The 15315-nt window shown below is 40.8% G+C and overlaps 1 long non-coding RNA gene across 1 annotated transcript; it reads right to left on the bottom strand.

Annotated features, from left to right (window-relative positions):
- Positions 1-2644: 2644 nt before the first annotated feature.
- LOC145539220 (uncharacterized) lies at positions 2645-8275 on the bottom strand. Its single transcript, XR_014077641.1, has 2 exons — positions 7986-8275; positions 2645-5845 (listed from the first exon to the last, which is right to left on the bottom strand). It is a non-coding gene; the product is annotated as an uncharacterized LOC145539220 (long non-coding RNA).
- Positions 8276-15315: the final 7040 nt, after the last annotated feature.

Here is a 15315-nt window from a genome sequence, read left to right as displayed (position 1 = left end):
TGAAGGCATGGATTCATATTTTGTTCCATTGGTTATAATCCATTATTATCAATCTTGTCCCCAAATTGTCCTAAATTTGGTCAGCAGGAAAGTTTTGAAGTTGACTCCTATGTGTTTCTGATGTAATCCCATCATTCTTTGAGAATTCCTTACTTTCTGGCACAAAATAATGTTCCAGGCTCATCTTGTGCTTTCCATTCTCTAGTCCCAGAAACAGCCATTTATTTCCTCTAGGAGTTCCAGTTTCTTTTTGAATAACGTTTGATAGAAACCAACATCTGGGTGGTAGCTATGCCCATTATTATCAAGGAGTTATCCCCAGACAGAGCTGAGGAGCATGTATGGTTTATATGCATACATTTCACTTCCACATTGAAAACCATCACATCTACCATTTGTTCCCCAACCCACAGGTCTTATACAATGTTCTCAATTTCCATATCTGTAACTTCCATTTCTGACATGGTTCTCATTATCCTTTATTTTTGGCTCAATTCCCCTCATACACAACAAATGTCCCAGTGTTACTACTGCCCTTCAACCCCAGGGACTCTTCTCCTTCCCTCAGATTCTAATGCCTAATTCTGAGCCCCTGCAACAACCACTGCTCTCTTCTGCCAATTCTCTTCTCACCCTGCCCTGACTCCTTCATCCTGCCACCTCCGAGGCCACCAGCACCCACAGGGCACCCTCCTCCCACTGCTTAGGCTCCACCACCATGCTCTGATAAGGTGACACTCTCTTTCAAAAGCCAAATCTAAGGGAATCCAAAAGACTTATATTCGTCCTGGTCCTCCAAGAAGCAGATGCCAAGACTGGATTAATGTAAAAGGATTTTGTCCAAGAAAATGTCTGTATGAAAGAAAATAGGGAGATAGCCAGACAAATGTGGAGGAGCCCTCAGATACAAACAAGTCTGACTCCAAATAAAAAGAAAAAGATGAAAATGGTTGGATGGAAGTGTCTAGGGAAATTCTGGCTAATCCATCAAGGTGTCCTCCCCCAGAGCAGACTATCAGGACAGTTCTGTGACTCCCAGAAATCTTTGTGCTTCAGCATCCGTATCTGCCATGCTCCATCATTGGGTGCAAAGAGCCCATGTGAAGTGTGTTGTTGTTTAGTTGTTCAGTCATGCCTGACTCTTGCAACCCCATAGACTGTAACCCGCCAGACTCCTCTGTCCATGGGATTTCCCAGGCAAGAATACTAGAGTGGGTTGCCATTTTCTTCCCCAGGGGATCTTCCCAACCCAGGGACTGAACCCACATCTCCTATGTGTCTCCTGTGTCTCCTAAATTGGCAGGTGGATTCTTTACTGCTGAGCCACCAGGGTAGCAGTGTGGGAAGTGTGGGATGAGCACAAAGGCAAAGGATGAGTTTCTGAGGCCAGAAGCTGGGGGCACTCACCAACCACATGCCCTGTGGTTAGAGAAGCATGATCTACATTCTCATGTAGAATACTTAGATCATTTTCCCCTTTAAAACACAAGTCGTATCCACAAAAAACCAAACTCTTCTCCTCTATTGAGTGTATCCATGAGAAGATATGATTTACCAAACCACTGGGCCTTTATTTTTTCTACACAACCCAGAAACAAAGTACCACATAAGTTAAACTCTTTTTAATATAAAGATTTTTTATAAATGTGTCCTTTAGGAACTTTCTGAAGAAGAGTTGGTATTGCATAAGTTCAGTTCAGTTCAGTCAGTTCAGTCGCTCAGTCATGTCCGACTCTCTGCGACCCCATGAATTGCAGCACGCCAGGCCTCTCTGTCCATCACCAACTCCTGGAGTCTACCCAAACCCATGTCCATCGAGTCAGTGATGCCATCCAACCATCTCATCCTCTGTCGTCCCCTTCTCCTCCCGCCCCCAATCCTTCCCAGCACCAGGGTCTTTTCCAATGAGTCAACCCTTCGCATGAGGTGGCCAAAGTATTGGAGCTTCAGCTTCAACATCAAACCTTCCAATGAACACCCAGGATTGATCTCTTTTAGGATGGATTGATTGGATCTCCTTGCAGTCCAAGGGACTCTCAAGAGTCTTCTCCAACACCACAGTTCAAAAGCATCAATTCTGCGGTGCTCAGCTTTCTTCACCGTCCAACTCTCACATCCATACATGACCACTGGAAAAACCATAGCCTTGACTAGACGGACTTTTGTTGGCAAAGTAATGTCTCTGCTTTTAAACATGCTATCTAGGTTGGCCATAACCTTCCTTCCAAGGGGTAAACGTCTTTTAATTTCATGGCTGCAGTCACCATCAGCAGTGATTCTGGAGCCCAAAAAATAGTCTTCAGTTATCAAATCACTGGACCTCATGGCTGGTATTATAAGACAATGCTGAACATACTAAATGAATACTTTTTTGGCAAATATATTCCTTAATAGTAGCCTAGGAAGCTGGCAAAGGTGATGAGGAATGTGGGAAGGCCATAGGTTGGAGGGGTGGATAGGGAGCAGTGGGAGGCCATGGGGATTGAGTGGAGGGATGCTCTGGAGTAAGGAAAAATAGTATTTCAGAAATTTAATGTTGTATTTTTTTTAATGTTGTGTCCAAGTTTCTCAAAGACTAAGCAGCCAGTTTACATCTTGGAATATGCAAGCTAAAAAGGAGGGTGTCATGGCAATAAAGAACAGCTTTATATCACACAGTTTTATTGAACATAAACCTGAGCCTTTGAGCTATAATTCAGCATTTCCTACTTAATTGAAAATTGTTTTTGCATTTAATCCTCACACTTTAACATCAATTTGGGTGGAGGTCATATGCTCAACCTTTAAGCTCAGCTTAAATTTGACATAATTCTGAAAAGCCCTGTTGTCCCCAAACACACAAAAATGTTACACAAGAAAGATAGCAAGAAATCATAGATTAAGATGTAAAACTAGACAGCCACAGCAAACAGATAAAGATATATAAAAAAAAATACTTGTAATAATTTTTCTAATAAAAGTTTTGAAATCTAATTATCACAAACATCCCTGAAATTTAGAATGTGCCTTAAAAAGTAGTAGAAATTCACAAAGGGACAGAATTTGACAAGAACACCAAGACCTAAATACAGTAGTATGATAAAGAGGGAAAACTATTTTTAAAAAGATTTATGGTTTGCAATCATTCAGCATTTTACACAGGCTTGTGGAATGCCTACTATGTGGCAGATATTGTCTTGACATACTCGAGATGTTGTTCAAATTGAAATTCTCCAGTCACGTATATTTATTGAGCACTTAAAACTGGGCTAGTTCAAACTGAGGCTGTGTTATGCGTGCAAAATACACACCAGACCTCTAAGACTTTGGATGAAAAAAAAGGAAGCAAAACATCTCATTAGTAATTTTATACTGATTCTAGTCAAAATGATACTACTTTGGATATGTTGAATTAAATAATTAATATTAATTTAACTTACTTTTTCTTACTTTTCTAAAGTGAATACTAGATAATTTTAATTACATATGCAAATCCCATTATACTTCTATTGGAAAAAATGTGATACCCAATACTATAGTAGATATTCACCATGTTTGCTAAATAAATCTATCTTTCCATCCTTTGTGATGCCTGGTAGGAAGGCACTACCTCATACACCCTTTGAAGTTGAGTGGCCAAGAGAGGCTCCCTTTGTCTGAAGAATTATGAGGAGAAGAAAGTGTCACTTCCCAGAAGAGGCTTTAAGAGCCAGTGTGTATTTTACTTTCCAGCTGCCGTTACCACAGAAACAGATGTTGTAAAGCGTCTTCTGTCTTCCTGGCTGCCTCACTGCTGGCATGTAGCTGGAGTCATATACAAACTTTTAATGCTTTAAGCTATTAAATTTTGGGGTTGTAGCATAACTTGGAGTCCAGTATTTCCCAGTCTGCAGCATACATCAGAATCACCTAGAGATTTTGGTAAGACACAGACCACATGTCTGACAAGTTCCCAGATGATACTGATGATGCTGGTCTGGGGACCACATTTTTGAAAATCGCTGGCCTAGCCAGTCCTGACTGGTAGGTGCTATGAATAGTAAAGAAAAAAAAAAGAAAAGAGTGCTGTGAAACTTGGGGTTGACTAACAACTTAAAGGACCCCTACAGAATTATTGATAATGATTCCAATATTATTGCTTATCCAAATATACTAATGTTCCCTTGGTATCTCTAATTTTCTTGAAGAGATCTCTAGTCTTTCCCATTCTATTGTTTTTCTCTATTTCTTTGCACTGATCACCGAGGAAGGCTTTCTTATCTCTCCTTGCTATTCTTTGGAACTCTGCATTCACATGGGTATATCTTTCCTTTTCTCCTTTGCTTTTTGCTTCTCTTCACAGCTATTTGTAAGGCCTCCTCAGACAGCCATTTTGCTTTTTTGCATTTCTTTTTCTTGGGGATGGTCTTGATCCCTGTCTTCTGTACAATGTCACGAACCTCCATCCATAGTTCATCAGGCACTCTGTCTATCAGATCTAGTCCCTTAAATCTATTTGTCACTTCCACTGTATAATCATAAGAGATTTGATTTAGGTCATACCTGAATGGTCTAGTGGTTTTCCCTACTTTCTTCCATTTAAGTCTGAATTTGGCAATAAAGAGTTCATGATCCGAACCATAGTCAGCTCCTGGTCTTGTTTTGCTGAATGGATAGAGCTTCTCCATCGTTGGCTGCAAAGAATATAATCAATCTGATTTCAGTGTTGACCATCTGGTAATGTCCATGTGTAGTGTCTTCACTTGTGTTGTCAGAAGAGGGTGTTTGCTATGACCAGTGTATTCTCTTGGCAAAACTCTATGAGATTTTGCCCTGCTTCATTCTGTACTCCAAGGCCAAATTTACCTGTTATTCCAGGTGTTTCTTGACTTCCTACTTTGGCATTCCAGTCCCCTATAATGAAAAGGACATCTTTTTTGGGTGTTAATTCTAGAGGGTCTTGTAGGTCTTCAGAGAACCCTTCAACTTCAGCTTCTTCAGCATTACTGGTCAGGGCATAGACTTGGATTACCGTGATATTGAATGGTTTGCCTTGGATACGAACAAATCATTCTGTCATTTTTGAAACTGCATCCAAGTACTGCATTTCAGACTCTTTTGTTGACTATGATGGCTACTCCATTTCTTCTAAGGGATTCTTGCCCACAGTAGTAGATATAATGGTCATCTGAGTTAAATTTTCCCATTCCAGTCCATTTCAGTTTGCTGATTTCTAAAATGTCGACATTCACTCTTGCCATCTCCTGTTTGACCACTTCCAATTTGCCTTGATTCATGGACCTAACATTCCAGGTTCCTATGCAATACTGCTCTTTACAGCATTGGATCTTGCTTCCATCACCATTCACGTCTACAACTGGGTGTTGTTTTTGCTTTGGCTCCATCCCTTCATTCTTTCTGGGTTGTTTCTCCACTGACCTCCAGTAGCATATTGGGCATCTACCAACCTGGGGCATTCATCTTTCAGTGTCCTATCTTTTTGCCTTTTCATACTGTTCATGGGGTTCTCAAGGCAAGAATACTGAAGTGGTTTGACATTCTCTTCTCCAGTGGACCACATTTTGTCAGAACTCTCCACCACGACCTGTCTGTCTTGGGTGGCCCTACATGGCATGGCTCATAGTTTCACTGAGTTAGACAAGGCTGTGGTCCATGTTATTAGATTGGTTAGTTTTCTGTGACTGAGGTTTTCATTCTGTCTGCCCTCTGATGGAGAAGTATAAGAGGTTTATGGAAGCTTCCTGATGAGAGAGACTGACTGATGGGGAAACTGGGTCTTGTTCTGATTGGTGGGGCCATGCTCAAGTAAATCTTTAATTCAATTTTCTGTTGATGGATGGAGCTGTGTTCCCTCCCTGCTATTTACCTGGGGCCAAACTATGGTGGAGATAATGAAGATAATGGTTACATCCCTCAAAAGATCCCATGCATGTACTGCTACACTCAGTGCCCCCAACCCTGCAGCAGGCCACCACCGACCCAAGCCTCCACTGGAGACTCCCGGACACCCACAGGCAAGTCTGGGACAGTCTCTTGTGGGGTCACTGCTCCTTTCTCCTGGGTCCTGGTGCACAAGGTTCTGTTGTGCCCTCCAAGAGTCTGTTTTGCCAGTCCTGTGTTTGTTCTGGTGGCTCTATGGTGCAGTTAATATCAACCTCCTCCAAGAGGGCTTACGCCATACCAAAGTCTGCTGCACCCAGAGCCCTTGTCCCTGTGGAAGACCACCACCAAACCATACCTCCACAGGAGAGGCTCAAACACAGTTCTGTTTTAATCTCTGTGGAGTCCCTGGGTCCTGGTGTGCACAAACTTTGTTTGAGCCCTTTGAGCATCTCTGGTGGAAATGGGGTTTGATTCTAAACACGAATTCACCACTTCTACTGTCTTGCTGGGACTTCTCCTTTGCCCTCAGACGTGGGGTATCTCCACACAGCCACTCCAGTCCCTATTGTCTTACTGGAGTTTCTCTGACCTTGGACGTGGGGTATCTCCTCTCGGACACTCGCCACTTCAGCACCGAGCTAGAGATCTCTTCAAGTAAACTAGAGATAACAAGGGAATATTTCATGCAAAAATGGGCTCAATAAAGGACAGAAATGGTAGGGACCTAACAGAAGCAGAAGATATTAAGAAAAGATGGCAAGAATACACAGACGAACTGGACAAAAATGATCTTCACGACCCAGATAGGCACAATGGTGTGATCACTCACCTAGAGCCAGACATCCTGGAATGTGAAGTCAAGTGAGCCTTAGGAAGCATCACTACGAACAAAGCTAGTGGAGGTGATGGAATTCCAGTTGAACTATTTCAAACCCTAAAAGATGATGCTATGAAAGTGCTGCACTCAATATGCCAGCAAATTGGGAAAACTCAGCAGCGGCCACAGGACTGGAAAAGGTCAGTTTTCATTCCAATCCCTAAGAAAGGCAATGCCAAAGAATGCCTAAACTACTGCACAATTGCACTCATCTCACACTCTAGTAAAGTAATGTTCAAAATTCTCCAAGCCAGGCTTCAGCAACACATGAACCATGAACTTCCAGATGTTCAAGCTGGTTTTAGAAAAGGCAGAGGAACCAGAGATCAAATTGCCAATATCCGCTGGATCATCAAAAAAGCAAGAGAGTTGCATAAAAACATCTATTTCTGCTTTATTGACTATGCCAAAGCCTTTGACTGTGTGGATCACAATAAACTGTGGAAAATTCTGAAAGAGATCAGAATACCAGACCACCTGACCTGCCTCTTGAGAAATCTGTATGCAGGGCATACAGTTAGATCTGGACATGGAACAACAGACTGTTTCCAAATAGGTAAAGGAGTATGTCAAGGCTGTATATTGTCACCCTGCTTATTTAACTTATATGCAGAGTACATCATGAGAAACGCTGGGCTGGAGGAAGCACAAGCTGGAATCAAGATTGCCGGGAGAAATAGCAATAACCTCAGATATGCAGATGACACCACCCTTATGGCAGAAAGTGAAGAAGAACTAAAGAACCTCTTGATGAAAGTGAAAGAGGAGAGTGAAAAAGTTGGTTTAAAGCTCAACATTCAGAAAACTAAGATCATGGCATCCAGTCCCATCACTTCAAGGCAAATAGATAAGGAAGCAGTGGAAACACTGGCTGACTTTATTTTTTTAGGCTCCAAAATCACTACGGAGGGTGATTAGGCCATGTAATTGAAAGACGCTTGCTCCTTGGAAGAAAAGCTATGACCAAACTAGATAGCATATTAAAAAGCAGAGACATCACTTTGCCAACAAAGCTCTGTCTAGTCAAGGCTATTGTTTTTCCAGTGGTCATGTATGGATACGAGAGTTGGACTACAGAGAAAGCTGAGCATAAAGAATTGATGCTTTTGAACTGTGGTGTTGGAGAAAACTCTTGAGAGTCCCTTGGGCTTCAAGGAGATTCAACAAGTCCATCCTAAAGGAAATCAGTCCTGAATATTCATTGGAAGGACTGATGTTGAAGCTGAAACTCCAATACTTTGGCCACCTGATGCAAAGAGCTGACTCATTTGAAAAGACCCTACTGCTGGGAAAGATTGAAAGATTGAAAGAGAAGGGGATGACAGAGGATGAGATGATTGGATGCCATCAGGGACTCAATGAACATGAGTTTGAATAAGCTCCAGGAGCTGGTGATCGACAAGGAGGCCTGTAGTGTTGCAGTCCATGGGTTTGAAAAGAGTCGGACTTACTGAGCGACTGAACTGAAATATACTATTGAAATGAATGTCAGTACAGCACATCCATGTTATGAGAAATTAAAATTTTGAATTTTAAAATTACAGTGTACTTTAACTTACTTTATTCCACTCAAGTACTGTCTACACAATGACTTTATATATATATATATATATATATATATATATATATATATATATAGTTATTTATTTATTTGTCTGCATCAGGTCTTAGTTACAGCACATGGGACATTTCTTTGTGGTACACAGGCTTCTCTCTAGTTATGGCTGCAGGCTCCCGAGTGTGTGGGCTCTGTAGTTTGCAGCATGCAGGCTCTCTAGTTGAGGTACCCAGGCTCATAGGTGTTGCACACAAGCTTAGTTGCTGCTTGGCATATGAGATCTTAGTTCCCTGACCAGGGATCTAACCCACATTCCTTGCATTGGAAGTCAGACTCTCAACCACTGAACCACTAGGGAAGTCCTGACATTTTCTATTTATCACTTTCCTTTGCCTGAAAGTGAAAGTGAAAGTGAAGTTGCTCAGTCATGTCCGACTCTTTGTGAGCCCACGGACTGTAGCCTGCCAGGTTTCTCAGTCCATGGGATTTTCCAGGCAAGAATACTGGAGTGGGTTGCCATTTCCTTCTCCAGGGGATCTTCCCAAGCCAGGGATCGAACCCAGGTCTCCCACATTGCAGGCAGACTCTTTACCATCTGAGCCACCAGGGAATCCTTTGCCTACCCATTAGAAAATACAATGGGATAAACTGTATATTAGTCACAAAATTTAGCACATGGCTTCTAAAAGGATGTCCTGTTAGATGGTCTCCGACAAACTAAAACTTATTCATTTACTAACAACAGCAAAAAAAAAAAAAACAAATTTAATACTATTTAACTTGTGGTAAAAGCGTTAGTCCTTCAGTCTGTCAGATTCTTTGTGGCCCCACGGACTCCTCTGGGCTAGCTCCTCTGTCCATGGAATTCTCCAGGCAAGAATACTAGAGGGGGTTGCCATTCCCCTCTCCAGGGGATCTTCCTGACCCAGGGATCAAACCCCAGTCTCCTGAATTGCAGGGAGATTCTTTACTGTCTGAGCCACCAGGGAAGCCCAACCTGTACTGACACATATTTTAATTAAAAATTAACCTGGAATCTATAGAAGCTATTCTTAACATCCGCAGGGGATAATGACATACTTCCTAGTTCTTTTCAAGATGGCAAATGGAAATAAAGATCCTCAAGAATATCCACTGATTATAATTGAGCATCATGAAAAAAACATAAAGGAAGGACAGACGCAGAAACTCAACCCCATACAAATAAAATGTAACTTTAAAAAAACTGATTGTACACTCTGTGCCCATATCTTATTTCTAATACAATTTTCCAATTTCTTCTTGGAGACACAGCAAAGTGAGACCACAGCATCCTGAAGTGCCAGAAATAAGAAAGTATACAAAAGGCAAAACAATGGTGGCAATATGACCAAAGGACACAGATACCAAATGGTCAAATTTGGAACAAATGGAGCAACAATAACAAATAACATAATATTGCATCGTAGCATGAAGTATAAAATATTAATAAATATCCATGAGTCCATATGAGATAAATGATTGAATACATAAAATCTCCCCTACAGAAAAATTTCTAATTATGTAGATATTTAACCCTCCAGGAGGTAAAGTTCCATTCCTCATCCTTTAATTGTTCGCAATGCTTAGGGATTTGTTTCCAAATAGCACAGTTTGGGAAGCAGAGTGGGGGCAACATGTTATTTCATAGTGGAGAAGCCTGCTTTCTTCTCAGATGATCAAGGTCAACATCACTGATGACAGTTCATGTGGATAGAATGTACTCTTAATATATAATGCAGAGAGTGACACTTCACCTCTGCAATCTTCCTCCCACAAAACCATAACCCACCTAACCTGAAAAAACCATCAGACAAACCCAAATATCAGACATTCTACAAAACACCTGACCAGTACCCCTCAAAACTGTCAAGGTGATAAAAAGTAAAGTCTGAGAAATCTGTCACAACCCAGAGGAACCTAAGAAAACATGAGGACAAAGGTAATTTGCTCCTTTGGGAATGGACAAAGAACGTTAGAGAAGAACTAATAAAATCCAAATAAAGTATGGAATTTAGTTTTTAATAATATACCCTTATTGGTTCATCTGCAATAGTAATATATTAACAATAGGAAAAACTGGATATGGTGCATGTGGGAACTCTCCACACCATTTCTGAAACTTTGCAGTAAATAAAAAACTATTTTAAAATAAACATTAGTTTAGACATAATAGTAGAATATAGCCATTTTAAAAACATCTCTATTTTTTAATTATGGGATAGCTGAGCCAATAGTCCATTTTTCATTTTCCAAATTTCCTCCTAGAAACTTTTCCTGACTAGCTATCTCAGAGGACAACTGCATTAACCAGAAAGATTCCCTCATGAAGATGGTATATGAGCTTCAGTTCAGTTCAGTTCAGTTGCTCAGTCGTGTCTGACTCTGCGACCCCATGAACCGCAGCACGCCAGGCCTCCCTGTCCATCACCAGCTCCGAGTCCACCCAAGCCCATATCCATTGAGTTGGTGATGCCATCCAACCATCTCATCCTCTGTTGTCCCCTTCTCCTCCTGCCCTCAATCTTTCCCAGCATCAGGGTCTTTTCAAATGAGTCAGCTCTTTGCATCAGGTGGCCAAAGTATTGAAGTTTCAGCTTCAACATCAGTTCTTCCAATGAACACCCAGGACTGATCTCCTTTAGGATGGACTGGTTGGATCTTCTTGCAGTTCAAGGGACTCTCAAGAGTCTTCTACAACACCACAGTTCAAAAGCATCAATTCTTTGGTGCTCAGCTTTCTTTATAGTCCAACTCTCACATCCATACATGACTACTGGAAAAACAATAGCCTTGACTAGACAGACCTTTGTTGGCAAAGTAATGTGTCTGCTTTTTAATATGCTGTCTAGGTTGGTCATAACTTTCCTTCCAAGGAGTAAGCGTCTTTTAATTTCATGGCTGCAATCACCATCTGCAGTCATTTTGGAGCCCAGAAGTATAAAATCAGCCACTGTTTCCCCATCTATTTGCCGTGAAGTGATGGGACCAGATGCCGTGATCTTACTTTTCTGAATGTTAAGCTTTAAGGCAACATTTTCACTCTCCTCTTTCATTTTCATTAAGAGGTTCTTTAGTTCTTCTTCACTTTCTGTCATAAGGGTGGTGTCATCTGCATATCTGAGGTTATTGATATTTCTCCCAGCAATCTTGATTCCAGCTTGTGCTTCCTCCAGCCCAGCGTTTCTCATGATGTACTCTGCATATAAGTTAAATAAGCAGGCTGCACAATATACAGCCTTGACGTACTCCTTACCTATTTGGAAACAGTCTGTTGTTCCATGTCCAGTTCTAACTGTTGCTTCCCGACCTGAATACAGGTTTCTCAACAGGCAGGTTAGGTGGTCTGGTATTCCCATGTCTTTCATAATTTTCCACAGTTTATTGTGATCCACACAGTCAAAGGCTTTGGCATAGTCAATAAAGCAGAAATAGATGTTTTTATGCAACTCTCTTGCTTTTTCGATGATCCAGCAGATGTTGGCAATTTGATCTCTGGTTCCTCTGCCTTTTCTAAAACCAGCTTGAACATCTGGAACTTCATGGTTCATGTATTGCTGAAGCCTGGCTTGGAGAATTTTGAGCATTACTTTACTAGTGTGTGAGATGAGAGCAATTGCGCAGTAGTTTGAACATTCTTTGGCTTTGCCTTTCTTAAGGACTGGAATGAAGACTGACCTTTTCCAGTCCTGTGGCCACTGCTGAGTTTTCCCAATTTGCTGGCATATTGAGTGCAGCACTTTCATAGCATCATCTTTTAGGATTTGAAATAGTTCAACTGGAATTCCATCACCTCCACTAGCTCTGTTTGTTGTGATGCTTCCTAAGGCCCACTTGACTTCACATTCCAGGATGTCTAGCTCTAGGTGAGTATGAATGATCACACCATCGTGATTATCTGGGTCGTGAAGATCTTTTTTGTCCAATTTGTCTGTGTATTCTTGCCACCTCTTCTTAATATCTTCTGCTTCTGTTAGGTCCCTACCATTTCTGTCCTTTATTGAGCCCATCTTTGCATGAAATGTTCCCTTGGTATCTCTAACTTTCTTGAAGAGATCTCTAGTCTTTCCCATTCTATTGTTTTCCTCAATTTCTTTGCATTGATCTCTGAGGAAAGCTTTCTTATCTCTCCTTGCTACTCTTTGGAACTCTGCATTCAAATGGGTATATCTTTCCTTTTCTCCTTTGCTTTTCAGTTCTCTTCTTTTCTCATCTGTTTGTAAGGGCTCCTCAGACAGCTATTTTGCTTTACTCTGGTGAAATTTTCTCCTGTTCAGAATGATACCGGTAGCTGTTTCAATTAGCCTTGAAAAGTCACTGAATTTCTGAGTTATTAGAAATTAGACTAAAATTAGTAAAATTACAACAGATAAAATTATGTTTTATTACTCTCACTCCTTCCATAGAGCTGATCCATTCAGCTTTGAGTGGTTCTGTATTCAATCACATCTGAACAAGAAATGTATTGATTTCTTTCTAGAAGAATGAGCTTCAGTCGATGCCTCTGGGAATAAATTACATGATGAAACTGATTTCACTCAAAGTCATTATTAACCGATTTGTATAAACATCTATGCAGTATGGAGGCCAGAAGTGGAAATTATTTTATGTTATGTAGTGAAGATTTTACACATATCTCTTCATCTCTAGTTGTTCCCGTGTAACCAAATTCAAATTTCAACCTAATAAACTTAAAATGAAGTTCCCATCATCTTTTGTTTTTCTTCTGTCTTCTTTCTCTCTCTCTGCTTCTCCTGAATTTTGATCCATTTCCCCCATAGTTCTCCATGCCTTAGAAAGGAACCTGAGGATGGGAGGTTTCCAAGGAAGTCTGTGTGCCCACTGCTGGGTGGGATGGGATAGGAGATGAAAACTAACCCTTTCAGCCCAGTGAGATGCAGGACCAGTTCAGTGACAGCACTGCCTCCCCTGTGTGTTCACACAGCTGCAGAGTCATTGAAATGACCTGTAGGCTCTATTGTGGCACATATTCAATTAAAACACTTTATTAATTGCGTGAGGATGAACAGGAAATAGGGAAATTACTGAGCAAATTGCTACAATCCATCCCATTCTCCTTCCCTTTTCCTTCACTGATTAGTCTCAGATTTTTTTCTTTCTTTTCTCATCTTCTTCCTGTAAAATCTATATCCTTTACTTTGTGTTTTAATCTGCATTTATTTTTGTTTTCATTATCATGCATGCATGTGCACACACACATACACATACACACACACCCTCTAGGGGGTGAACCAATGTTGCCCCTCCCTGAAGGGTTTCTTTGCCATGAGAAACTACTCTTTGCAATTTCTTGAAATTCAATACTAGTTTTTATATAGAGTTCTAAATTTCATAGAATGGATAAACGTATGCTCTATTTAGGGTAAGAATTCACCGTTTGACTAGAATTTCACAAGAATTACTGTATATGGTGTTCCTTACTTCTATATAAGAAATGTTAAATTTAAAAAGTCAAATAGATCTCTCTGCATATATGCTGATGAGAATCATTTAGAAACTTGCATGGGGTTCAAAATTTTATGTTATCTTAAATGGGAAGTCAGAGATCTTTCTTAAAGTAAATAACTAGAGAGAAAAATACACCTACTGATAAGGTTGAAGTGAGTTATCCAGACAGTAGTTCAGACCCAAACTATTCTTCCTAAGTGTAAATAAAAAGAATAAATCCCCCAAAGATATTACTCAGATATAAACTATGGACCAAAGATGTGTGCCAGTGGTTTCTGCATTTGACTTTATACATACCTGCTTTTTAACCCTGAGTAATTATTTTTTTGGTTATCCATTATTTATTTTTCCAAATGTATCATTTTCACATATCAGTGCTATTGGATCAGATGTAACAAAAGACACAGAAAATTGTCAAGGTGCAATTTCCACCCTCTGGGAAATTATAATCCATTTATCATATTATTAAAATATAAACAAAAATAAAAGCTTGTCATCATGAATGTTAAGACATGCCCGTAGATTGAAAAAGTCAGTCTTACAATGATGTTCCTCTTTGGCACTCTTATCCACCCGCATCCACCCACACCTACCCAGAGGCACCATATTAAACAAAAGATACTGAGGAAATATTTTAAATATTGCCTAGCATTCATATATTTTCCCTTTACTCTGAAATACCACATGCATCACTGCTTCTAATCTTTGATCCACTCTGAGGTTTTTTAAATTAGTTAATTTATTTTCGGCTACATCGGATCTTGGTCCTCTGGGCATGTAGTCTCCAGAGCGTGTGGGCTCTGTAACTATGGCACTCATGCACTCTAATTGTGGTATGCGGGGTTGGCATGGGGGATCTTAGTTCCGCCTCCAGGGATCAAACCGCGTTCCCTGCATTGGAAGGCGGATTCTTTACCTTAGGACCATCAGAGAAGACCCCATCCATTCTGCTTTTTACCTTGAAGTAGTGATGAGGAGCAAGTCCCCTAAAGTGTACCTGGCTCTGTCTCTTGGGAAGCCCTGTGACCTTGAACCCCTATAATGTGCTCAGTCTATAGCTCAGTTTCCTTATCCAGTAAGTGATGCTAATAATAGAACATATAGCATTGTTGTGTGGGGAGAAGGCAATGGTAACCCACTCCAGTACTCTTGCCTGGAAAATTCCATGGACGGAGGAGCCTGGTAGGCTACAGTCCATGGAGTCGCTAAGAGTCGGACACGACTGAGTGACTTCACTTTCACTTTTCCCTTTCATGCACTGGAGAAGGAAATGGCAACCCACTTCAGTATTCTTGCCTGGAGAATCCCAGGGACGGTGGAGCCTGGTGGGCTGCCGTCTATGGGGTCGCACAGAGTCGGACACGACTGAAGCGACTTAGCAGCAGCAGCATTGTTGTGAGGGTTAAATAAATTAATAACAGTATTTGGATAACAGTCTTTGGCACACAGCAAGCTTTTCTAAAATGTTGGCTTTTATTGTTACTGATCCAGTAGTTTGCTACTTCCTTGGACTCAGGAACTAACCCACAGA

The sequence above is a fragment of the Giraffa tippelskirchi genome, chromosome 2 (genome assembly GCF_054371585.1).
Source record: "Giraffa tippelskirchi isolate mGirTip1 chromosome 2, T2T-mGirTip1v1.2.pri, whole genome shotgun sequence".
In the NCBI taxonomy this organism is placed as follows: Eukaryota; Metazoa; Chordata; class Mammalia; order Artiodactyla; family Giraffidae; genus Giraffa; species Giraffa tippelskirchi.
This window is presented reverse-complemented; position numbering and strand designations above follow the sequence as displayed.